This window comes from Equus przewalskii, chromosome 10 (assembly GCF_037783145.1).
Source record: "Equus przewalskii isolate Varuska chromosome 10, EquPr2, whole genome shotgun sequence".
Lineage (NCBI taxonomy): Eukaryota > Metazoa > Chordata > Mammalia > Perissodactyla > Equidae > Equus > Equus przewalskii.
The window spans coordinates 40,786,906-40,812,406 of record NC_091840.1 but is presented as its reverse complement, the minus strand read 5'-3'; the positions used below and the strand labels follow the sequence as shown (position 1 = coordinate 40,812,406).

The window sequence follows — 25,501 nt, the reverse complement described above, 5'->3', positions numbered from 1 at the left end:
GTCCGCTCGGCTCCGGGAGGCGGTGCGGCGGGCGCTGGCCGCGTCCGCCCGCCGGGAGCCGCGGGCCGCGCAGCCTTCCTGATGTGTCACCAGCACGTGGAGCCAGCTCGGGCCGCGCGAGCAGGCGAGCGGAACTCCCCCGACTTTCGAGGGGTCTCGCTGCCGCGCTGCTCTCCTCGCCGCGCCGGGCTTGCTCTCTTTGGGGAGGGGGCGGCGGCGGCCCCCGGGACCCGGGCAGGTTGCATGAGGCCCCGGCCCGGGGCAGGCGCGCGCTGGGCGCCGGAACGTCGGGGCGCCGGGCCGGCCCGCAGCCACTCCCTCGACCCCCGGCGGCGGGCGCGGCCTGCGGCGGGAGGCGGCTCGGGCCGGCCCGGCGCCCCTGGAGCGGAGCGCAGGTAACGAGGCGGCGCGGGATCGTGGGGAAGTTTCTCGGCGGGTGACTCCTGCGCTCGCCCGGGGGCAGGCTGGGCGCCCGCACCCCCGCCCCCGGCCCTGTCCCGCGGCCTGCGCGGCGGCGGCCCGGGGGCGGCCTGGAAGCCGTGGCGCACGCCGAGCGTCGTGTAACCCTTCGAGGGCTGGTTTCGGCGCGCGCGGGCCGAGGGCCTGCGGGTGCCTTCTTTGGGGAGGCTCGGAGCCTCGGCGGGCAGAGCGCGCTGGGAAGCGGCCGGCCCGACCCGGCCCGCGGAAGCCCGTCAGGGGCGCGCCCGCACCCCAAACTCCGAGACGCGCGGGAGCTGAGGGCTGGGTCTTTGCGGGCGAGATGAGGGTGTCAGTTCAACTGGCCTACAAAGTCCCAGTCTTCGGCCCCCGGGACCGGCGGCTCCTCTGCGCTCCTCGGGCCGGGCCGACTTCCTCCCGGGCCCGCGCGCCCTCGGCGCCCACGCGGGGTCTGCACCCCGGCCCTGCCGCCGCCTCCCGGGGCCACACCGGAGCAGGGGTGGCAAGGCGCGCTCGTCGCGGGCTCTGTGCGGCGCTCCAAGGGATCCCCGTGCTTCGCGGGAGCAATGGGGACGCGCTCGGAAATCGGAGTCGGTCCCTGTATGCGGTCCGTGTCCTCCCGCATCCCCACAGGGCAGACCTGGAGTGAGCGGGGAGACGGCCTCCCTCCCCAACGGGCCAGCGCATTCGCCTACCGGGGCCTGCCCTGCTGTGCTTTCCAGGGCGGCAACCTTGAGCTTGGGGGTGGGGAGGACCCGGCCGACTTCTAGAGCTGCCCCTGGGGAGACGGGACGGGATGTGGAGGTCTAGCCGCCGGGGAGTGGGAAGCCCCTTTTTCTCCCTCCCCCCATTTCTTTAAAGATGGATTTTGGTGGATGTGTTGTGAATGGCTGGCCTTTTGTTCCCTGACATATGCAACATAATGCTGGCCGCTCAGAGTCCTCTTCAAGTTTTCTGCTGAGATTCCGGTCTCCTTAAACTCTCTCCCAATAGCTTTGTTTCTATCCACCCAGGAGAAAAACCCCACCAACCCCTGAAACCTCGGGTTTGCCTGCTGTTGGAACTTTTCGTTTGTTTTTGTTTGTTTCTATTGTGTTTTGGCTGTCCCAGCAGTGGGGGCCTTGGAAAAACATTTGGGAACACGCAGTGAGGTGACCTGAAGGGTGTGAAGGGCAAGTTGACAAAATAAGGCACCTTGGGGCCCCTTCTTCCTGGCTTTGGAAAAGAGGAGAGGTTTTTCGAAACAGGGAAGAGGGAGAGAGAGAAACCAGCCCGACTAGGTTGGCCCACCTCTCTCAAAGTTGTGCAAAGAGCCATTCTGGAAGGTTTTTCCACAGGTTTCCCCGACTTCTTTGGGCTAGTGTAGAGTAGACCTTGCAGGAATTCCACAGTGCCTTTGTCCCTGTTTTGATGGCCTTGTGGGGGCCTGATCGGAGGGCAGCCAGGTGTGTGGAGGTCTGTGGGGTCACTGAGGCCGGGTAGGGCCTGTGAGCCCAGGGGTGGGCACAGCCCTGCACTGTAGTTGTCCTCATTTTTTCAGTCCTGAGTTTTGTCCTGCATGCCGTAGTCAGTGGAACACGCCGCAGATGCCAGAATTATGGGAGGAAAGAGTTTCTTTGGCCGTATATCTAAACAGGCAAGCATCTTGACAAAATCTCCATTCTGAGGCAAAATCATCTAGGAGGAGACTGGTGGGAGCTTCCACTGGAGGCCTTGCCCTAATTAAGAAACAAGGCTCTCTTCCGAGGGAATCGGAGTTGCATCAAGTTGGGAAACTGAATCAGGTTGGGAAAACAAAGTTCCCCTTTGAACCCACGCTTCTCCCAGCCCTGGGGATCAGTATCTTAAAGTAAATGAGGTGGAAAGCTCCAGAATATTACGTGGTCATAAAACACCCGCAGAACTGGGCTGGAGCAAGGAGATGCGGAAAAGCAGGCAGAATTGGCTGCTTCGCACCCACCCTGGAGGGGACAGGCACATTGGACGAGGGACATAAGTCACTGAGAATAAGGCATCAGGAGCCTGGCAGCGCCCCAGCCGCCCCTGGCCTGGTCCAGGCTGCTGGCCGTTTTCCCTGAGGCTGTGTCCCGTGGTTGTCGGGGGCTGATCAGGGTTTTACCGATTTTTTGGAAATGGCTCGGCGCTTCATTTCTTTGGGGGAAGTGAGTGATTAGGTTTTTCCTTCTTGGGATTTTTCCTTTGCAAAATGTGATTGAATCAGCTACGCAGTGGGCTGGCCTGGCCTCCAGCAGCCAATTTGTGCTTTGATTTAGCAATCTTTGTAGTTCGGAATTGTGTTTTAGTTGAGAGCTTTTTGATTTTGCCGTCCCTTTTGAATTCTCAGTTTCCTGAAGCAGATGCCCTCTTCCTCCCCCTCCCCCAGTCCATCCCTCTAAGCTGGGTACCTCGGGCCTTGCGTTCACCTCTGTGGGGGGAAGTGGCTTAACCGGCAGCCTTGTTTGCCCTGGAGCCGTCCTCAGGAAGCAGCTAAATGCAAGGTGGAAAGCTGGTGGGAGGGAAGGATTTTAGCCAGACCCCCAGGGAGACCCACGGAAGACTCCTAAAAATCCAGCTGGACTCCTCGCCCTGCCTACTGGGAGGAAACTTGCATTCCCTCAACTCTTAAGTAAATTGCAACCTGGTGAATAATTAACTTTGGGCTTGTAGGTTTTTTTTTTTTAAGAAAAATAAAATCCCAACCTATGAAAGAGATCAATTTTTGTCCAATAGGACTGGATTGACAGAGGAGGTGTTGGGAGAAGCTGACCCTCTCATCTCCACACCCAAGTCCTAGCAACTCTGGAAATTCTGATAGTCAGGAACCCCTCCAGGGTTTTGCTGGCAGCTGTTCCGGGGGTGGGGGGGCCTTTGAGCTACTTCACCTGGTCTCCTTCAGCGCCCCTTTGCCCAAAGCGGAGCTGTCTGAACCCTCAGCGATCGTCAGGATTCCGTCCCTAACTTTGTATAGCGACAGCCTGCCCTCACTCCTGGCTCTGCTGCCAGGCCTGTTTGCCGCTCTGCTCGGGATGGTAAATATTTGGCCTGTCTCAGTTCTTGTATACAAAAGAACAGCGCTTCTCATCTGTGACAAGTCCCTCAAAGTGCTGTCTCAGAAGCAAGGGATCAGTTTGGGGTCCATGGAGGGTTTTTCTCAAAGCAGCCTGGTGTGAGGGCCATGGAGGTGGACTTTGGGTCCAGATGTGCTCGAGTTGGAGTCCTGACGGCCACTTGCCAGCTGGGTGGCCTTTGACAAGTAACTTCTCGGTGCCCGTTTCTTCCCTTGTGATCGAGGGTCATGATACTCACCGTGTCCCTTGTGATCCAGGGTCATGATACTCACCGTGTATTGTCGTGGTGAGGCTTGTGTGAAAAGCACAGGCACAGTGCCTGGTGCACACCAGGAGACCCTGGGCCGCTGGTCCTCTGCTCAGCTCTCTTTCTCTGAATCTGCGCATGTAGATGCACTGGCTGAGTAGCGTGCAGTGATGGAGGCCTCTGCCTTGTGCGTCTGGCAGTCTCTATTGCTTGCTAGTGTGTGGCCTTGGGCAAGTTACTTCACCCACTGGGAACAGCAGCCTTGTCATCATAAGGTGGGGGTAACATCTGGGAACCCCTTCTTCTTTTCTGACTCCTCTGCAGCTGAGGAAAGTCTCCCGCGGGATTTCACAGCTGCCTTTGGTGCCGCAGAAGCAGGCTGCCCAGGCTTCCAGTGCGGAAGGGCCTCCCAGGTCGGGAGCCAGCAGCCAGGGAGTTGTGGAGCAGGAGGTGGACAGGTCTGGATTAGCCAGCACAGAGTCCTTAAAGGAACCCTGCATGTGCAGATGTGGCCACCTCACACATCTGCTCTGCAATGCATCCAGCCTGCAAGGCCCCAAAACTCCGATTCTAACACAGCACATTTCATGAAAGGTCCCCAGGAAAGGCGAATTGCCACGACTGCTCTTGGCTTGCTCTCTCGTTGACCTAGTGGGCAAGTTCAACACACTCTAGTGGGGCCAGTCAAGCAGGGTACAGAATTGAAAGGGGAGGACAGAAGGAAATAATTTGCTATTCCAATAAATGCTGCAGAGTGATCAGCGAGAGAAATAAAAATCAGAATTTCGTTGGACTTCCTTATATTTTTTTATGGCTCGGTGATATTTTTATTTTGAAGTTTCAATCTGGAGCTGGAGATAGACCATAATCTTTTCAGTGCCTTAGGGCCTTTAGTAGTCCTGGCTGGCCCTGGGCAGTGGGCAGGGCTTACAGATGGACACAGAGCAGGTGACTTCTCACCCACTGCGCAGCTCCCTCCCTCCCTCCTCCCTTTGGCAGGGACTGGGGAATTTTGAAATCGCCCTGTAGCCAGACCCCTTGTGTTTGCTGCCCAGGAGGACTGGGGAGGGAGGTGCTATGTGGAAAGAACCATTGCCTGATTTTAATCTCAGCTCTGCTACTCTGGGCCCGAGAGCCCCTTTCTCTGTCAAGCTGGGGGTTGCGCTGAATACCGTCTACACCTCTTGTAGCCTTAACATTCTTCTAAGATTCTGAGCCGGGAGGTGCAGAGGAGGGCACAAGGTTGGAAGCTGGGGCTCTGGTGGGGAGGGGTAGGGCAAGGATTTGGAGATGTGCAGCTGGGAAATTTGGGTCAGTCTGTGAAGACTTTGTGGTTCATTCTCATGAAACTCGCTTCCTCTCACTGGATTTCTGCCCTGGGGTGTGTGGAGTTCAAGGGGAAATGCCGGCTTCTCCTTCTTGGTGATGGAGGCTTCAATTCTGGTCTTCTAATTCTGTCTCTTTCTCCACGTCCATTGTAAAGTGGACCCCCTCCCCTCACCCTTCTGAAAACAAATCACAATGCCGCTTAGATGCTGATGGCACCTAGCTTTCCAGGAGACGGTCGGTGGAAGACAGAATGCTTTCCTGCTCAAGGCAGGCATTGGGGAAAGGGCCTTGGCTTTGCAGGGAAACCAGGCTCTCCCATGGACTGGCTGGGTCACCTTGCATCAGTGACATGCCTTCCTGAGACTCAGTTTCCCCATCTATGGTAACACATGCCCACTTCGTACTACCATATGAGGATCAAATGAGAATGCCTCTGGGAAATGCCAGGCGCGTGGGGTTGGGGGTGGGGGGAGGATATGGTGGCTGTTCTCAAGTGACACCATAATTCATCCCAGGGCCTGTGGGGCCAGTGAAGAAACCCCAGTGAGTTCAAGGAAGGACGACCTGAGCCTGGCAAGCTATCTGGGGAGAAAACATTGGACGAAAAGCAAGTCCTTGCTGTATGTGTGGGGGTGGTTCCTGCCTCCTCAGGGAGCCCTGCCTGGTACAGCCTGGAGGGGAGGGGGCAGAAGTGTCTCCCGGGGTGAGTTCAAGCCGGTGCTGTGCTCGAGCCTATCTGAGGGGACAGGTTAATGGGAGAGTCGGGATAATGTTGCCTTGAATCTCTTCCTACGGATCTTGCTGTGTGAGCTTAAGAACATGAAAAAAAAAAAATGTGTCTTTGCTCTTGAAACTTTCAGGGTGATTAAACAGATACTTGGAACCAGGACTTGCATATAAGCAAAATGTTGGTCTCCAACTCGCCTGGCCAGACCACTGTATATTTGAGAAGAGTCAACCAGACCACTTGTTCCCAGCTGGTTCGTGCGAGTCTCTCTCCCTCTCCTCCCCTGTCTGGTGATAGCCAGCCGTCATTGTCGCTCAGGGCTGGGTGCACGCTAACCTTGGCCAAGTCGCTGAACGTTCTACCATCTGGCAAAAGATCACATTTCGACAGTAGGCCTTTTCTGTATAGATGGGGATAGAGGTGGGCAGTGCCGGGATGCTGGAAAACCACTTAGGCATTGACAGTGGAGGAGGGCAGGGTCCGCGATCCTGACTTGGATTAAGGGGTGGGGATGGAGCAGGGAGGCCACTCCTTAAAATAGAAGTAGACCCCAGAACCAGCGCCCCCTGTTTCCAGAGCCTGAGTAGGGGAGGGGGCTGTGACCCACCTACCTCGGCTTCTCCGTTGCCTATTCGTCCTTTTGGTGGATTTTGTTGTGATTAAACAAGTCGTGACAAATATTGCCCCTTGGGCCGGGGAGTTGTGAGGACTCCTGCCTGGAAACCCAGCCTCGTTCACTTGGGAGCCATAATTAGGCAAGAGAACAGTTCACGGGCCCTTGATTCAATAAAGACCCTTTTATGATGTTGGTTTTTCCCAGAAAAATAATACCGCTTTGCCCCGTTTATTGCATTTAGATGTGTAATCATATTAGAGCTGAGCCGCCTCAGGGACCGAAGTTACGCAGTTGGGGTTTTCACCAAAGCCTGTTACCCGGTCTTCAGAGGAAAACAGTGTCCTCAGGAAAAAAAAAAAGAGAAAATGACAAGGAACAGTTGTGAGGATTTTCTCTCTTGGCATTTTAAAGTACATTTGCTCCCTTCAGGGAGAGAGGCGACCCTGGAGAAAAACCAGGAAGTGAAACTAACTTGTCTGGCCAGCGGCAGTGCCATCCCTCTCTTCTGTCTCCGCAGCCCTGCCTGCCTGGTGGCGTGGTCCCTCCTTTGTCGGGCAGAGGATATTTGTCGGGTGGGTGGCACGTGTCCTACAGAGGCTGGAGGAACCTCGAGAGAGGATGCCCGTGTCCTCTCCACCAGGAGTCGTGCTGTCCTAGCCCGTCTCCGTGGCCGTGGCAGGGCTGCAGGCGCCGGCGTCCACAGGTGGCATTGCTCGCCTCCCCCAGGCCCCTCCCTGTTGGGGCAGTCAGCCCTGACTAAATATAGTTAGTCCTGGAGGTCACGGAGGGTTTGCCTGGCCCCCGCCCACGTTCAGTGGACAGCCTTGCGGGCCCTTGTCTGGGAGCTGGATGCCCCTGGCCCCTCCCCACGCAGCCGTCTGCTCTCACCTTCTGACCCCTGGACCATTTCAGCTAAAAACCATTTCCCAATCTCAGAGTAAAGTCCTAGAAATCTGCCCCGTGTTTGGGTAGAGAGAGATCACCAGTGGTATCCGGAACCTCTTTCCCAATATGGGGTTTAGAAATCTCAGGCGATGAGGAAATTTATGGGAGTAGGAGCACTTGCTCTGTTAAGAAATAGACGGTATGACATTTCAGAAGGCTCAAACCATGTTGCATTAAAAAGGGGGAAAATCCACTTAATTCCAGGGCATCTGATGGAAATGATGGCTGAAATATCTTTTCAGAGAGATCACCCTTTAATACATTTTATAGGAGATGGCTCATCCGTTTATAGATAAACTGTGTTAAAATATTCTTTCAGTGTCCCTACTATCCCAGGGTTCGAGGTGATTTTTTCTTTAACTTTATACTTTCTGGATATTTTATAGTTTTGGGGAAGAAGTGCTGTTAAGTTATATACAACTTATCATAAAGACACAAATTTTTCTTTTGCTTTTTCCCATCCTGAGGGGTATAATTAGAACATCTGAAACCAGATTATCCAATTAGTACATTTTTCTAATTAGCTGTTAGGAATTTGCAATGAGAGAAATTCTTTTAGGTTTCCAAATGAAACTTTGGCCCCAGACAGGCTCTGAGGAAGTACACAAGGGAAAAAAGATCCTGGGTTTTCCGTTTCAGCGACTGCCACTCACCTGCTCGCCCCCAAACACCTAATGTGTCTGCCCCTCAGGCAGCAAAGTGACCAGAAAACAGTTTATTTTCCTTGTCCCGAGTAAATGGGGTTGGAAAATTATTCATTTACGTTGGCTTCCTTCTGCTCCTGGCAGTGGAGCAGGCAGACGAAGGTTGGGTTTAAATACTACTTTTCTACATTTTTCACCAGTATGTTAGTCGCTGTTCTTTCGAGCAAAAAGAAACGGTGACATGAGTTCACTTGGTTCGTATTTTCTGCGTGCCTTGTGTGTGTGCTTTCTCTGTGCCAGGCAGCCCCAGGGGCGGTCTGCAGGGATGGGAATGTCCAGCCAAGACCCGCGAATAAAGTCGGGACCCAGCTTTTGCACGTTGTAGCTGGTATTGGTGCAGGCCCACGATCCTTTATCTGAAATTCTGAACTCCAAAAAACTCGGGAAACCAAAAGTTGTTTTTGCAACTAATTTCGTGGGAAAACAAATTGACCCAAAGTGACTTGAGACTGTGATAGTCTATATTTGTCTTGGAGAGTATGAATATTCATGGGTTTCACTGCAGAGATATTAATGTGTTTGATTACGGGCGCCGCCCTGCTGGGATGTTGCGTAATATGTGGTGTACGCACCACAGTACCTTTCTAAAACCTGAAAAATGCTGGAACACACATGGCCCGAAGGTTTGGGGTGAGAGACGGCAGCCCTGGAGTAGGAGCATCAGCTTAATGAAAATGACAGCAGTTCTGTGCCCTGAGAGGGGGGCAGAGTCCCAGCTTTCCAGGGCCTGGTTGTCCTTCAGCTATAGGAGGAGCCTATGGGCTGAATGAGGGTCCAGCTGCCCAGTGGGCCAGATGCCCAAACAGCAGGCCCCACGGCCCTCAGAGCCCTTCCCTCGCCAGGCCGTGAACCAGCTCAGCAGGTTTTGCTCACTGTTGCATCCTCGGTGCCAAGCTCCGTGCCCAGCACATGTGAGGAGCCAAGTGTATACTGCTTGGGAGCAGAGATTGGCAAAATTTGTCTATGAAGGGCCCAATAGTAAATATTTTAGGCTTTGAGGGCCATGGGGTCTCAGGTGCAGCCCTTCCGCCCTGCTGTTGTAGCAGAAAAGTAGCCATAGATAATACATACGTGGAAGAGTAGGCCCGTGTTCTAATAAAACTTTATAAAGACAGGCTGTGGGCCGGGTTTGGCCTGTGGGCCCAAAGTTTGCTTGACTCCTTGAGAAGGATGAATGCATCCTTAACTGTAGACTCTCTCTTCCCCAGGCTGTTAGCCCCGCTGTCTGTGTGCCTTGTCTCCTTGTCTTGGTTCCCTCCCTCCGTAGAGTCTGCTAAAAAGAGAGAAAAGCTGCGGCTCTAATGCCGGCACCCAGTCCTAGTTTTGGCTTCTGGATGGTTTGGAAATGTGGATGAGAGGAAGGCACTGCCCTCCCTGGACTGGCCTTGTTAGCAGGCGCACGCATCTGTGTGGACGGACACATTCGGGCTCCGGTCCAGCCTTGCCAAGGGGCACTCAGGCCCCTGCCCACGGATGAGTTTTTTGGCGGCTGAGCCAACTCCAAGGCACGATGGCCATCAGCCTCAGGCCAGGCAGGGCTGGAGCGTTTGCCGGGCGTGGGGAGAACCGAGGGGGTGAGAGTGAGCATTGAGGAGCCGAGGTGTTCTTAGGAAAAAAATTTCTGGCAGAGAGAGGAGTTGTTGTAAGCCCAGGGACTCTGACGGATGAGTTTCAGGTCTCCTGACTTTGCTCATCCCGGCCCCGGAAGAATCAGCAAGGGTAGATGGGGTCAGCAAGTCCAAGAAGGCTTTCCACCGCAGCAGGGGCTCAAATCCAGCCTAGCCCTCTGGCTCCCACCTCCATGGTGGGCTGGCCTGGGGCAGACTGGGTGGGTGGCTGGACGGAGGGCAGGACCCTGCAGAGCCCACCCCCCTAAGCTGAGTGCCCCGGGCGGCAGCGTCCCTCCATCTGGCCACACCTGGCTCTCTCTGCCAGGGAAGCTTGGCCCCTGACTCAAAGCAGGCCTGGCCCCTCTGGCCCCGGACAGACCTCTTAGCCAGCCCCTGCCCCAGGCCCCAGCATCCCTGTCTGGGCCCAGCGGCTTCTCTGTAGCAAGGATTCCCCCAAGACATTCTGGGACTGCTGCCCTCGCCTGACCACCTCCTGCCCTAGTCAGGGTGGGACTGGCACATATTTCTCTCTCTCAAGCAAATTCCAAACAAGGGCTGATATCTCTGGTTGGCCTTTCTTTTCCTTCATCCTGGTTTTGTGGATTGCTGGCTATTTTAGGGAGTCTGTGTTCACAGAGTGGAGCTGCCTCACTGCAGCTCCCTTGCAAGCCCTGATGGCTTTTCTGCCACCAGCAGAAGGGGCAGCCCCTCGGTCATCAGCGTGTGTTCCGCACAGGCCGGGCACAGAGCGAGGGCTCAGGGAAGGCCTGTGGACCTGGACTGGGGGCTGGTGTTTTGTGACGGGTCAGCTCTGCTCTCAGAGCCAAGCCCCAGGTGGGTCACCTTCACACACCTGGCACGGCGTGGGGGTAGGGGATCCTCTGGCCCCTGCCTGGGGCAGCTCCCCAGAACTCATTATTGAACACCTGGGCTCGAGACGGCCTGTACTCTGGTAGTAAGATGCCCCAGAGCGGTGGTTCTCAAACTTGGGTGTCCCTGAGAACCACTCGAGGAGTCTGTTTACAATGCAGACTCCAGGGACCCTCGGTCAGCTATGTTAATAAGTGCATGTGAGTGTGACACAGGTGGTCCCGGGACCGTGCTGCCAGAGAGCCGGTAGGTAAAGCAGTGTGATGAGTGTGGGGTCGGGGGAGCAGGGAGAAAGAAGGGGCTGTAACCCAGGGAGGGGCTGGGGTCAGGAAAGTTCACCTGGAAGAGGTCAACTGAGTCTTGAAGAACAGAGGGGACAGTCCTGATAGCTAGCCCTGACGGATGCTTTGTGCCTGGCACGGTTCTAAGCTTCAGCAGGCATAAACTCATTTACCGCTCCCCACAGCCCCACTGGTCCCCTGAGGAGCAGACAGAAGCCTCAGGGGTTGAGTAGCTTGCCCAGGGCTCCCCAGGCACCGGCACCCGCTCACGCACAGGCTGTGCACAGCCAGGGCTGCCAATGCGGTCGTGTTGTTGAATGGTTCAGACAGCTGCCATCCTAGCATGTGGGGACAGCTTGGGTTTTGCTGGTGGAGTATATGGCCGTGATCTTGGTTGGGCCAGAAAGCTCTGGGCGAGGTGACGGTTGCCATAACAGTTTTGAGAGGGCTGGGGCTGCAGCCGGGCAGTGGGGGCTCCAGGCACGCTTCCTCCAAGTGTGACCAAGGCAGGACCCTGGGGTGTGGGGAAGGTGCTCCGACACCTGTCCCAGGTGCTCTTCTGAGAGGGGAGCATTCCCCAGGGCCCGAATCCTTGGAGAGTCCCAGGAGTACCTGCCCTTGGGGTCCAAGGGCAGGAGGGAAGCTTCTTGGAGAGAGGAGTACACTTCTGTTCAGAGCCTCTGGCTGAGCACTTTGGGTGCTGTCTTTCCTTCAGTCCTCCCACCACCCTGCAGAGTGGGCTTGTGACTCCCATTTACAGATGTGAAGGCCGCAGCGCAGAGAACCAAGGTGACTTAGACACAGTCACACGGCGAGTGAGCTGACTGGCGCCAGGTCTGTCTGTCTGCTATGGGATGTGGGATGCAGAGGGACCACCCGTGTTCTGAGAGGCTGCGCGTCCTGCACACACAGCAGGACCTCGAGGAGTGGGCGCAGTGCTGGGCTGGCTGGGACAGGCTCCTGGCGGCCAGCTGGGCAGATTCCAGCCAAGCTGGGGCCCTGGGTGGAATGGCCTGGCTTCAGGGGATGAGTTACCACCGATGGGTTGCATTCCATCCCACTGGTGCCGTGGGGTTTGGGGGAGTCAGAAAGGCCCTGGGGTCTGTGGTGAGTGTCTTGCTGGGGCCTTCTTGATGGGGATCCTGATGCTGGGAGTTGAGCCTCTGCTGCTCTGGGCCACGCCCGGTCCTGGGGGCAGAAGGATCTTCCCATTAAGGAGGACTTAAACTGCCTTATTCTGGAGGCCCTTTTCATCCTCCTATAAGAAAAAAGTCCATCACTGTCCCTTTTGTCGTCCTTTTTTTTTTTTTTTGAGGAAGATTAGCCCTGAACTAACATCTGCCACTAATCCTCCTCTTCTTGCTGAGGAAGACTGGCCCTAAGCTAACATCCGTGCCCATTTTCTTCCACTTTATATATGGGACGCCTGCCACAGCATGGCTTGCCAAGCAGTGCCGTGTCGCACCCGGGATCCAAACCAGTGAACCCTGGGCCACCGAAGCGGAACTTGCAAATTTAACCGCTGCGCCACTGGGCCCTTTCTCATTGACCACTTTCTGACCATCCTCCTTACCCTCCCCGCAGTTTCTTCCAGGCTGTGCTTCCCAGCAAAGTCTATGAGCTCGTTGATTTGAACCCGAAAACCATCTGGGACAAACCAGAAGTCTGCGCTTCTCTTTACCCATCTTAGGCTTTTTCTGGGGGGTAGGTGGGGACCCGCCTTCCTCCTCAGGCCCAGGCAGTGTCGCCTTCTCCCAGGCTCACGCTGATGAAGGTGGGGTGGACATGGTAGAGCAGAGGGACTGGCCTGAGCCGGCGAGCAGCAGCTCCCTCAGGGCGAGCCGGGTCTCAGGCTGCAGCCTCCTGTTTCCCACCTGGGACAGAATCTATGACCTTAAGCTTTTCGGGAACAGTCCCTTGGGCTTATATGTCAGAGCTGAAAGCCTGGAATTTCCCCCCTTTGCCTTTGCTTTGAAATGGGAGAGTGCTGGCGGGAGCTGAGCTCCCGGGTCCATTTTACAGAGCGGGTAACTGAGGCTGCGACTGCTGGAGGGAGGCAGACCAGAGCTCAGGTCCAGTGCCTCTTGGAATCGTGTGACTTTCAGCTGTTCTTCCAGAGTTGAGCAGCTCCTCCCCTGGGTTTTCTGGCCCCGTTGGTCTTGGGCAGACACATACACACACACCTTGACGTTTTCTCCTCTCCACCTGAACCAGGTCTGGCCTCTGAGGAGTGTGGAGCTGCTCTCTTCCACTCACGCATCACGTCAGGCCTGTGACTATCACTTGGCCTCTCGGGAACTCAGTCCCTGCAAGGTGGGTCCATGCTGCCCCACATGAAGACAAGGGCCAGCTGCCCCTTCTCCCAGGTCTCCCTGCATCCATTCGTCCACCTTCTAGGCCACGGCTCCCTGTGGGCAGAAGGCTCATGTGCCAAGTGGCTCTGGGCAGAGCAAAGGCTGGTCATTCCTGGGCGTGCCTTGGGGGCAGCAAAGCTGGCCACTGTGGAGACCCTGCAGCCACTCCACCCACCACAGAGCTTTCCATGGACTGTGGGGAGTGGGCCAGTGTCAGGTCTGGGGACACCATCTCCACCTCGGCTCACCTGAGCCAGCCGGGCGACTGCGTACTCACCTGGAGAGTGCCCAAGGACAGCAAGAAAAATGAGGGACTTTCAGGGGCAGCTGTGTTTTCTGACTCAGTCATAATGCCCCTAAAAATCCTTATTGTTCTTGCAGTGCGCATCGGGCAGCAGCCGCCAACCCGCCCCGCACCCACCTGGCCGCTCTGGGACAGGAAGTGCTTCCCGGGGTCCCATTGGGATTTCTTCCCCCATCCTCCTGAAGTGAGAGGCCGTGGGGACTTGCTGTTGATGAAAACAATTTCATTGGGCCAATGCATCGATTTGCATATATTTTTGTAATTTCTTTTTTGGTGGAGGATTGATGAGGGCTGGGCATCGAGATGTTCCTGTGCGGAACAGAGCCCAGGAGAATGCAGGGTCTCCTCGGTTTGTGTACGGTGAAGGTCCTGAAGTGCAGGTGCAGGGTGGCCTCAGGGCCAGTTAAGGCAAGGGCAGCAGTGCTGGGCTGGCCAGGGCGCCCCATCTTTCCTGAGGAGCTGGAATGGTTTAGGGGCACCTGGGCAGAAACTTGCGCAGTGTTTGAAAATAGAAGGCGCATCAGTCCACTCTCTGAGACCCGGTAAGCTGGCCATTTTGCAAATACAGTGGATTCAAGGTCTTCCCCCTGCTGTGACCCTGGAGCTTGCTTTCTCTACCCCTATTTCACCTTCTGGGGTGCCTCCATGCTCAGCAGGTGCCCCTACCTTTTCCAGCCCCACCCCACACATATTTTAGCTGAGCCAAGGGCTTATCTTGGGGGAATTTGGGGTTTCTGGGGGATTGTCAAGAAGCAGAAGTACCAGTCTGTGACATGCCCCCCCCCCTTTCCCCCCAACCCACAAGAACATCAGCAAATCCCACAGCAACAGTCTTCCTCTTTACTGAGGCTGGGCAGGTGGCCTCCCTGTGGACGGACAGATGGGGGAGGTGAACAGGTGGCAGGCAAGACGGCCTGCTCCCCCTGCCCACCCTGGGTTCCATCCACCTCACGGGGCAGCAGGGGAAATTCATCCTCAAGATATCTCTAAGGTTCCCAGGTGCCGACTCGTAAGCTCTCATCGCTCCAGAAGACGGCCACTGCGTGTGGCATTGGCAGGACCCTGACCACCCTGCTGTGCCAGCTGTGCCTCCACATCAGCTGTCCCAGAGACAGTGTTGAAGGGGCTGGGTTTGCTCAGAAGCCTCAGCATTCCTCCCAGGGGAAGGGACAGCTCCTCCCTCTGAGGGGAGAGAGGGGGTAATGGTGACCCTTCTTGCAGGGTGGAGCTCTCATGAAATGAGACTCTCACAATCTGCAATGGACACAGAGCAATGCAACACGTTCCATCATCCTTCATCAGCTAAGTATTTGCTGACTTCAAATCATCTGTCCCCGCTGGGGTCCCTTTGCCCTGCCCTTCCGGCCCCCCAAACCTCCTTGTTCCTGAGCGTGTGCCTCATTCTTTACCCCAAAACATTTGCAGAAGAAAGTACAGCAATCTTTTCAAGAAGGCAATACATCAAAAATAAGACTGATTACTCTTTTTTCCCCAATTATAAAAGAATTGTCTTCCACTCTAGAGCATTTCAAAAATACAAAAGGATGAAAAGGCTTCTAAATGCTGGTACCTAGAGATAATGTCTGCTAATGAAAGAGATCCTTCCAGCATTTTCCCTATGCATGTACACCCCCACCCAGTTAGCAGGATTGGGGCTTTTAAAAGGGGCGAGGCTCAAAACCCATTTGAGCAATGGCCCTGTGCCCTCGGGAGCCAGAAAGTCTGTTTTCTTTTTGCCAAGTGGGATGTGCCGCGGACCACGGCTGCTCGCCTCCAGCCAGCAAGCTCAGCGACCTCGCGGGGTGTTGGAGCAGCCCTGGGTCTCTCTCAACCAAGACGATGAAGTTGTCAGGAGGATGCTAGCCATGTGGCCTCCATCCTGGTTGATTGGTTTCTAAGTGGGCTGCTGTGCTGCTTCTCGACCCCCGTCACATGTAAGAGTCACTTGGAGAGCATTAAAAAGAAGTCAGTGCCTGGGCCCCACCCAAGACCAGTTGAGTCTGAATTGCTGGGGGTTGGGGGGCGCCCAGGGACTGGTATCTTTGTTTTTGTTTTTCTCATGTTCCTCGGCTGACTAATTAAGCAGCCAGAGAACGATCCGGCTCCATGCCCCCACGTTAGAGAAGGACGAGATTTCCTCCAGCTCTGCCTTCAGAGCCTCATCGAGGAGATGTGACCACTGGCAGCTGGCAGACTTTCACTTCCCTTATTTTCTCTTCTGCTCAGTCATCCTTCAGTCCTTGTTTTACAGACGGAGGACCGGGGCTAGGGAGGTCAGGAGACTTATCAGAGGATGCACAGCGAGGATGTACGGAGCTGGGGTTTAGATCTGCAGCTTCTGACTCCTAGCCCAGTGCTCCTTCAGTGATGATTGCTATTTATAATTAGCATATAGAGATAGAACAAGCGTATCACAGTACTTACTAATACTTAAGCATTTGGTCATTGCAGTGTCCTGAGGTGGGCGCGTACTGCTGTCTCATGGAGGGGGTGTCGGCTCCTCCAGGAGGCTGGATTATCATCCCTTAGTCTCCTCGATACTGAGTTGTACAGCTGGCCCCCCTCGCCCCCCAGCTTGCTCCCGCTCAGCCTGCTGTGCTGCCATGGATCCCAGCTCTGGGCAGGGCAGTCTCCAGCCCCATTTTCAGAACATGCAAGAGGCGTGGCCCAGGTCACACAGTTGGTGGGTGGCAGAGGTGTCCAGGAAGGAGCACACCCCTGCCTGGGGCTTACTCATCTGGCCATGCCCAGGACCAGTGCCTACAAGGTCAGGACCCCTCCTAGGGGTGCCTGGGTCTCCAGAAGGGTGTCCCTGCCCTTCCCTCTTTGCTATAGAGCTTGACGCCAGGAGCCTGGCCCGAGGGCCACCGGGCAGGCTGCCAGTGCAGGGAACTAACAGGCAGGCGCGTTGTCAGCTCCAGGGAGCAGTCGGCTGTTTCTGGGCTCGTCTGCGGAACTGGAGGGCAGCCTGCCTTGGTCATGATGGGAGCTGGGAGCAGAGAACGCCACTTTGCTGGAGCCCCGTGGCTCTGGGCCAGGCCCACAGGCTCCCTTTGGCAGAGGGGGCCTGAGCCTCGGCCACGCCTTCCCTTGCTGGGCCTCAGCTCCCTCCTCCCTCAGTCTGGCTCTCAACCTGCTCCCCACCCAGCTCTGCAGCCGAGTACACACTGCGCGACGACGTCCTGCTCACCTGTTTCCCAGAAAGCAGGGTGGCTGGGCCGGCAGACTCAGCCGGCACCTTGGTGGGAAATGGGGCAGTGGGCCTTGGCTCAGGCATTCCCTGGGGAGCTGGGCTGGGAGATTGCTCTAGGCTGCTAGGTAAGCTGAGTTATTTCTGACCCAGGTAAGCCAGGGCTATGGGGCTGAGGTGAGAGCCTTGAGCTGGAATCTGCAAGGAGCAGGGGTGTGGCAACAAGTCTTTGCCCAAGCATCTGATCAAGGACAGTCACTTAGCTGGGGGCCTTGGGTAAAGCAACCGCCCCTCACCGTGAGCCTGTTGCCCTGTTTGTTTCTTGGGCATAATAGTGCGCTATAGCAATGTGCCTACTTTCTAGGCTTATTCTGAATATAGATATGAAATTGTCGCTCCCTTTCCCTCCCCTTCCAGGAGGACACGGAGAACTCTGGGTGGTGTATGGTGGGAGAAGATGCTCAGTTAATGCTAGTTGCACCGTGCAGTTCAGGAAGCAAGGTTTCAGTCCCAGCGGTGCCTTCCATCTTTGATCCTACAAAGACAACCTTTCCTTCAGTCTCCTCTCAGGCCCTCCCGCCCTGGCTGGACCGTGTTGGGATGGTCATTCTGGACTGAGAAGCTGCATTCCTCTGTGGTCTGGTCTGGCCTGCTGAGGCCAGGAGCCCACAGAGGCATCCTTCCCCTCCTCAAGCTTCATCCTGCAAGTCTGGACACTGTCAGCTCCGAGGCGTTCCCTCTGGGCCCGGGCCAGAGGAGCTGCTGGGAGCTCCTCCCTCCCCCGCCAGCCTCCTTGGGGTCCAGACGGCTCGGCACAGGCAGGGCTTTCTGTTTGGCTTGGCTGGTGGGGAAGAGATTAGCACTTGCTTTCTGTTTTGACTCTTGTATCTAACAGGCAAAGCCTGTGACACCGCAGAAAAGCAGCCTTGGACCTTGAACGAGTGTGGGGCCCGTCCCTGATGGCCTGGCCACTGTGGAGGCGTCTGGAGGTAGGAACAGGTGACAACATCACTTCTTGGCTATGGGGAAAGATGTGATGGCCATCTGTCAGCTTTCCCTGCCCAGTTTCTGTGGCCCTTCTGATAATGCGTTTCTTTTCCTTCAGGGGACCACCCCCTCCAGCCCCGCTATAGAAGCAGGCATGCAGCCTATGCTGGACACTAAGATTCCCCCTTGGGACTTTGCAACAATTAAGGGGAAAGAGGCATTCGCATTTTGTGGGAGTTGCCAGGTTGATAGGATATAAGCTTGCAACTGCTGGTGGCCATCCAGTTTTCCACTTGAGGATGAAGCCAGCAAAGAGGAAAGAGAGCTGAGACATGGAGAGAATATGTTGTCCAGACATCAGCAAGCCCCTGGATCCAGCCATGCCTGAAGCTAGATGCACCCCTTGGACTAACCTGATTATATGAGCCAATGTGTTTTTTTTTTTTCTGAAAACTATCCAGAGTTGGATTTCTGTCATAGGAAAAGTCTTAATAAAGGCAATGTTTCTTTGGTCTCATTTTAAAAAATCAAGTATACTTTACATACCATAAAAATCCACCCATTTTAAGTGTCCAACTAATAAGTTTTGTCAAATGTGCACACCCTTGTAACTACAACCACAATCGAGATGTAGAACATTTCAGGTCCCCTCATTCCCCTTTATGGTCAGTTCCCCCAACCCCAGACAGCCACTAACCTGCCTTTGTTCTAGAATTCTAGAATTCATTTTGCCTTTTCTAGAATTTCCTATAAATATTATCACATGGTGTGAACTGCTTTGCGTCTGGCATCCTTTTTGCGATTCATCCATGTCGTTGCATGCATCAGCAGGTTGTTCCCTTCTGTTGCTGAGCAGCGTTCCATTACATGGATGTACCATGGCTTGTTTATCCGTTTATCAGATGATGGACATTTGGGCTGTTTCCAGATGTTTGGCTGTCACAAATAAAGCTACTTTCAACATTCACGTACAAGTCTCCATGTGGGCATGTTTCGATTTTTGTGCCTAGACGTCAGTCCCATTTTACAGTTGAGGAAACTGAGGCTCGGAGAGGTAGAAGGACTTGTCCAAGGTCACATGGCTGCTGGATCCTGTGGTTTGCACAGGGAACACAAGAAGGGGCAGTTATGTAGCTGGAGGAATGGACCTTGGTGGAATGGAGGAATGGTGTTTGGGTGTTCCTTAAGGGGCCTCTGGGGCTGTTTGAGAAGGGAGTGCCTGGGACCCTGGTGCCCAAGAACCTTGTTGCTGGGAGGGACTATCAAGGTGAGCTGCTGCCACTGTCCTCACGTTTTCACCCCCTGGACCGATGTCATTTGTTTTTCCCCTGTGGATTCCACTGTTTGAGAGATTATATCTACTAAACAGGCTGCATTCATGAAGCCAGTGTCTACTTCACCAGATGTATTCCTCAAATATGTAAAGACTATCCAGGGGCCGGCCCGGTGACATAGTGGTTAAGTTTGCAAACTCCACTCTGGTGGTGCAGGGTTTGTGGGTTTGGATCCTGGGTGTGGACCTACACACCGCTCATCGAGCCATGCTGTGGGGGCATCCCATATACAAAACAGACGAAGATTGCCGCAGATGTTAGCTCAGTAAAAATCTTTCTCAAGCAAAAAGAGGAAGATTGGCAACAGAGGTTAGCTCAGGGCCAGTCTTCCTTACCAAAAAAAAAAGAAAGACATATCCAGAACTATCTGAGCTAACAGTCACTGTAGGCAGACCCATATAAAGACATGGAGAGGAAAAACGGATTCCTTTTTTTTTTTTTTGGCAAGGGACCAACAAATTATGGAGCCATTGCAGAAGTTCAGAGGATGTCAAGTTGGTAACCCCCAATTTAGTCCAGCCTCTTGTTTCACAGATGCTTCAGCACATCTCCTTGTTGGTTTTCTCTCTGCTCAGGTCAGCCCTTGGAGGTCAAGGAGAGTGTTTCCCTGATGTTCGTGCTGTGAATTCAGTGTGGGTCATCTCTCTTGGGACTCGGAGTCACCACCGCCCCCCCCCCCCCCCCGGCCCCGGGCCCAACTCTGCTGAAGCCAGATGCACCCCTGGGCCTTCCAGCTTTGCGAGCCGATACATCCTTTCCTTCAGCTGCAGGCTGGCTCAACTGAGAGTCCTGGCCAGTACAGCTTAGCCAGGCCGGCACCCTTAGTGAAGCGTTCCCTGGGGACCCCCAGGCAAAACCAACTGAGAGCGAGTCGGGCTCCCCTCCTGGGGGCCAGGCACCACTAAGCGCCTTAGGTGCGTTATCTCAGATCTTCTCAACAACCCAAGGGCAGGTACTGCTATCCCCATTTTACTGCCAGGGAAACTGAGGCATGGAGAAATCAAGTCACAGAGCTGCGATGTGGGTGTGTCAGATGCAGCTTGTGCTCCTCTACAGAGTCTCTCAGCTTCCCCGTCCACCAGACGCCTGGCCGCTGGCTGTGCCTCAGCCACAGCCGTGGGTCCCCACAGTTCCACAGCTGAAGCTGACCAGCTGCCTTTCCAGAGCCTGGCCTCTCCCAGACCTCAGCTCAGGGAAGGGGCTGGAAAACGCAACCCAGAGGCGTGGAGGGAGGGAGTTGGGGACAGACTTCGAGCAGTGGGAGACGAGATGGGAGGGTGAATTCCTCCTTCCATTCGAGGCACCTTTCCCCCGGGGTTTGTCGTAAAGCAGAGGCCGTGTGGTCACACATCATCCGGCACTGCCTGCCATCCTTCCTTACCTCCCTCTTCCCGCCCTGGAATTCCTCCTCCAAGTTAACGCGGCAGCCTTGATCACCTGCCTGTGTTTTCTAGGGAACACGGGCAGCCTGGATCCTGGGTCTGCGCTACGCTGCTGCAGCGAGGCTTGGACAAAAGGATGGATGCGTTCCATGCCATTGCCATGGGGACGAGGGAGTGGATGGGATGGTGCCAAATTCATCAGATGACTCCCCTTTATCTCCCCCTCCATTCACTAGATCTAATCTGTGAAATCCTCTCTGACTTCCGGCCATATTGCAGAGAACGTGGCCTCCCCCGCTAACCCGTCTGTGCTAACCCGTCTGTCCGGTACTAAAGAAGCCCCTCCCTGATCCTCCGCTTGGTAGGGATGTGCCGCTGGCATGGCACTCGGCCTCTTGGCGCCAGCTTCCCCATCTGTAAAATGGGGATGAGGATGGTCTCGCCACGGAAGACTGTTGGGATGCGTCACTGACAGTAGCTTGGTGCCTGGCGCCTGGGAGCTGTCGGGGGCATTGTGGAGGCTGCCCTGCTCCCTTGGAAAACCACCCCTCCCCCATTCTCAGCCTCGGTCCCTACTGAGTACATGAGGTTGTCCCCCACCGCACCTTGTTCCCATGCCTGCCACCAGACCCGGGCCAATCGGCACAGCCCAATATTGACTACAAGTACCGGCTCAGTCCTAGGCACAAGACCTGAGTCCGACTGGTCCCTCTAACAGTGCCCTGAAGTTTCCCGAATAAGGAAAGAGGTGCTTGCTCTTTGCTGAGATCCTTAGCCTGGAGCTATCAGAGGCCATTTTTCACTCGTCGGCCACTTGAGAATGAAGTCAGTGGCATGAAGGCAGAGGACAGCAGAGCTAAGAGATGGAGCAGGACACAGTCCTGCTGATGTCTTCGGAGCTCCTGGATCCAGCCATGCCAGAAGCTAGTTAACCCCTGCTATTTTTAGGAATTAATACATAAACCAAAATTTTCCTTTTTACTTGCTTAAGCCAGTTCCAGTTGAGTTTCTCTTACTTAAAACTGAAATTGTCTTGACTAAGATATAGTAGTTTCTCTATAAATGATCACTGCTGTTAGTGCAATTAATATTGTTATTATAAACACATTACCAGGAAGACGCAGCCCTGGGGAGGCACAGGCCAGTTCCCCCAGGGGCCACGGCTGCTCTCCACACACCTCACCCCGGATATCAGCCCTGAGGCCGGGGGATTCATGTCTGCTGCTGTATCCCAGGTGCCCAGTGTCTGCCTCAGCGGAGGTGATGAATAGACATCAGTGGAAGGAGCAAATGAATAGGCCCACTGCCTTCTGCCCAATGCCTGGGGACATATTTTGCCCTCTCTGTTTGTCCTTGGCTGACGTCTGAACCCACTGTGGTATCTGCCAGGAGTCTGTCTTGGCAAACTGTTCTCTTGTTCTCACAGTGTCCTTTCTAGAGCCTCGTTCATCCCTCTATCTGTTCATGTATCCAGTTTAAAACATCTCTGTTAGGAATGTCCATTATAGATCCTATCTTATGCCACTTATAGAAATGAACTCCAAATGAATTAGACTTAAATGTAAGACTGGAAACCATAAAACTCCTAGAAGAAAATGGGGAAAACGCTCCTTGATATGGGTCTTGGTAATGACTTTTTGATTTGATAACTAAAGCACAAGTGACAAAATCAAAAATAAGCAAGTGAGACCATATCAAACTAAAAAGCTGCACCGCAAAAGAAACCACCAACAAAGTGACAAGACAACCTACAGAATGGGGGAAAAAATTTGCAAATCATTTGTCTGATAAGGGGTTAGAACTCATACAATTCAATAGCAAAAAATAAAAAATAATAATAAACAAAGGGCAAAGGATCTGAATAGACATTTTCCTAATGAAAATACATGAATGGCTGACAGGTACATGAAAAGGTGCTCAACATCACTAGTCATTAGGGAAGTGCACTTCAACACCACACTGAGATATCCCCTCGTACCTGTTAGGATGATTATCATCAAAAAGATGAGATAACAGGGCTGGCCCCGTGGCCGAGTGGTTAAGTTCGCGCGCTCCGCTGCAGACGGCCCAGTGTTTCGTTGGTTCGAATCCTGGGCGCGGACATGGTACTGCTCATCAGGCCACGCTGAGGCGGCGTCCCACATGCCACAGCTAGAAGGACCCACAGCGGAGAATATACAACTATGTACAGGGGGCTTTGGGGAGAAAAAGGAAAAAATAAAATCTTAAAAAAAAAAAAAAAAAAAGATGAGATAACAAATGCCAGGGAGGATGTGGAGAAAGGGAACCCTTGTGCACTGTTGGTGGGATTGTAAATTGGTACAGCCACTATGGAAAACAGTATGGAGGATCCTCAAAGAATTAAAAATAGAACTGTAATATGGGGCTGGCCTGGTGGTGCAGCGGTTAAGTTCGCACATTCCGCTTTGGCGGCCCGGGGTTCGCCAGTTCGGATCCCAGGTGCAGACCTACACATCACTTGGCAAGCCATGCTGTGGCAGGCGTCCCACATGTAAAGTAGAGGAAGATGGGCACGGATGTTAGCTCAGGGCCAATCTTCCTCAACAAAAAGAGGAGGATTGGCAGCAGATGTTAGCTCAAGGCTAATCTTCCTCAAAAAAAACAAATAACTGTAATATGATCTAGCAATTCCACTTCTGGGAATATATCCGAAGGAAATGAAAACTATATCAAAGAGATAGCTGCACCCCCATGTTCATAGCAGCATTATTTACAATAGCCAAGACATGGCAACAACTTAAGTGTCCACTGATGGATGAGTGGGTAAAGAAGGTGTGGCATATACATTGGAATATTCTTCAGCCATAAAAAAGAAGGAAATCCCGCCATTTGCAACAACATAGGTGGACCTCGAGGGCATTATGATAAATGAAATAAGTCAGACAGAGAAAGACAAATACTGTGTGATGTCACCTAGATGTGAAATCTAAAAAATAAGAAAAAGAAAAACCAGAGAGATCAGATTTGTGATTAGCACAGGTAGGGGGTGGAGAGAGGGGGGAATTGAATGAAGGTGGTCAAAGGTACAAACTCCCAGTTAGGAAATAAATAAGTCCTAGGCATGTAATGTACAACAGGGTGAGCATAGTTAACACTGCCGTATGGTGTATTTGAAAGTTAGGAGAGTAAGCAGGTCCTGGGAGTTCTCATCACAAGGAAGAAAACATTTTTTTCTGTTTTTTTTTTTTTTTTTTTTTGCACCTCTATGAGATGGTAGATGTTAACTAAACTTATTGTGGTAATCATTTCACAATAGATATAAGTCACACCATTATGCTGTGCACTTTAAACCTATCCAGTGCTGTATGTTAATTATATCTTGATAAAACTGAGGGCAACAAAGTGTCCATTATGCTAGGTACCAGGGGAAGGTGCAAAAACGCCTTCAGGGAGCTTCTGTTCCAGTGGGGATGTAAGTTGACAATTTTGGTACAGATAGGTTATTTTAGGCATTTGGGTAATTTTCTGGTATTCTTTTGCAGACTATAATCAAACAGCTCTAAGGAATATATTTTGGTTTTAAGCTAAATTGGAACTCCTCAGTTTATCTATCTTTAAAGAGAAGTTGGCAATGTGCCTCCCATCTCCTCTGCCGGTTCACAACCCACCTGTCAGCTGTAAGTTCTTTTTACATTGTTCCTCTTAGTGACATTCACAGTCTCTTCTGCTCCACCATCAAGTCTGTACCGCTTTGTCCACGGGTTGACTCAGAATAGATCAAGAGCCATGAAACAGCATTCCAGGACTATAATTGTTAAATACTGTTTGCTGTAAACAGCCCTTTTCGCTGAAGCTGGTTGGATTTGGGTTTGTGTTGCTCATGGCCAATGTGTCCCGACTCACACACCTACGTGCTGTTGAGTCGGCTGAGATGTAGCCACATGCCGGCTGGGACGCAGCTCCTCCAGGGCCGGCTTTCCGGGCCTGTGACCTGTGCCATCACACGGGGCCTGTGCTCAGAAGGGCCCTGCACGTGGCCCCACAATTATGTGGCGAGTCCTGAGCTCGTCGCCTTGCTGAGAGAGGCCTGAGCTTTCTGAGGAACCCTCTCCTCGGGCACTTGGGGGGCACGGCAGGTGCCTCGGCAGGTCTAGAAGGTGCCGTGCACAATAAAGTGAGATGCCACGCACCTGAGCGCTGGCTTCACGCTCCCCACTTTGTGAGGCGGGGCTGGGCTTCTCCCAGTTCCTCCTCATGAAAGGGCTGGAAGGTTGGCGAACCTTGGGCCCCAGGAGGTGGGATTATCCCCACCTTACAGAGACCCCCCCAGGGCTGCATGATCTGACCAAAGCCCTGCTGCTTAGAAATGGCAGGTCCTAGATTCAAGTCTGGGTCTCTGACTCCCGGTCGCAAACCATCTCTGCTCCATAGCGCTGCCTCCAGACCAGGGCTGTGCATGACGTGGCAGACCTGGGTTGAGTTCTAGGCCGCAAACCATCTCTGCTCCATAGCGCTGCCTCCAGACCAGGGCTGTGCATGACGTGGCAGACCTGGGTTGAGTTCTAGGCCTGCTCCTAATTTGCTGCGTGTCCTTTGGTGAGGGAATTACCCTCTCTGGACCACTTACCCCAGAGTTCACTGAGGGAGAGGATAAACTTTGAAAGTCCCTTTCAAACAGAGTCACTACATAACCGAATAATAGAAAATGATGACTTTCTTCTGTTGACAGCTTCCAGCTAATAAAGGCAAAAGGAATGAAATTGAATACCAAGTTGCAGTCCCTAACAAATTAATTGCTTGAATGACAGCGAACATCACAAGAAAGAGAAAATAAGACACCGTGTACCACCTGATGGAAGTTTTCAACCTTGACGTAGTCTTGCCAAAAAAAAAAATCAAACTTGAATCTGATCAAGCCCCTGCCTCCAAATACCAATCTCCAGGACAGAGGACAGAAGAGCACATTCGACAACACCACAGGGCCGCAACCAGCACAGTCCAGATGGAGCCAAACTCACAAGGCAAACTCATTTCTTCCAGTGAATAAATAACAAAACAAGACAGTAGACCAAAAGAGACTCAAAAGGCATACTGACCGATTGCCATGTGTAGACCTTATCCGGGTCAAAATTTAGATAAACTATAAAAAGACAA

General features: G+C 53.6%; 1 long non-coding RNA gene across 4 annotated transcripts; it reads left to right on the top strand.

The window, feature by feature from the left end:
• On the top strand, positions 1-25,501 carry LOC103565429 (uncharacterized). 4 transcript variants are annotated; one of them, XR_011523147.1, is made up of 5 exons: positions 1-124; positions 13,050-13,148; positions 17,579-17,682; positions 23,890-24,024; positions 25,077-25,501. It is a non-coding gene; the product is annotated as an uncharacterized lncRNA (long non-coding RNA). The 4 variants fall into 4 exon arrangements; XR_011523146.1 differs by lacking the exons at positions 1-124; positions 13,050-13,148 and adding an exon at positions 292-395 and having other exon boundaries at positions 17,579-17,672; XR_011523145.1 differs by lacking the exons at positions 1-124; positions 13,050-13,148 and adding an exon at positions 14,367-15,427.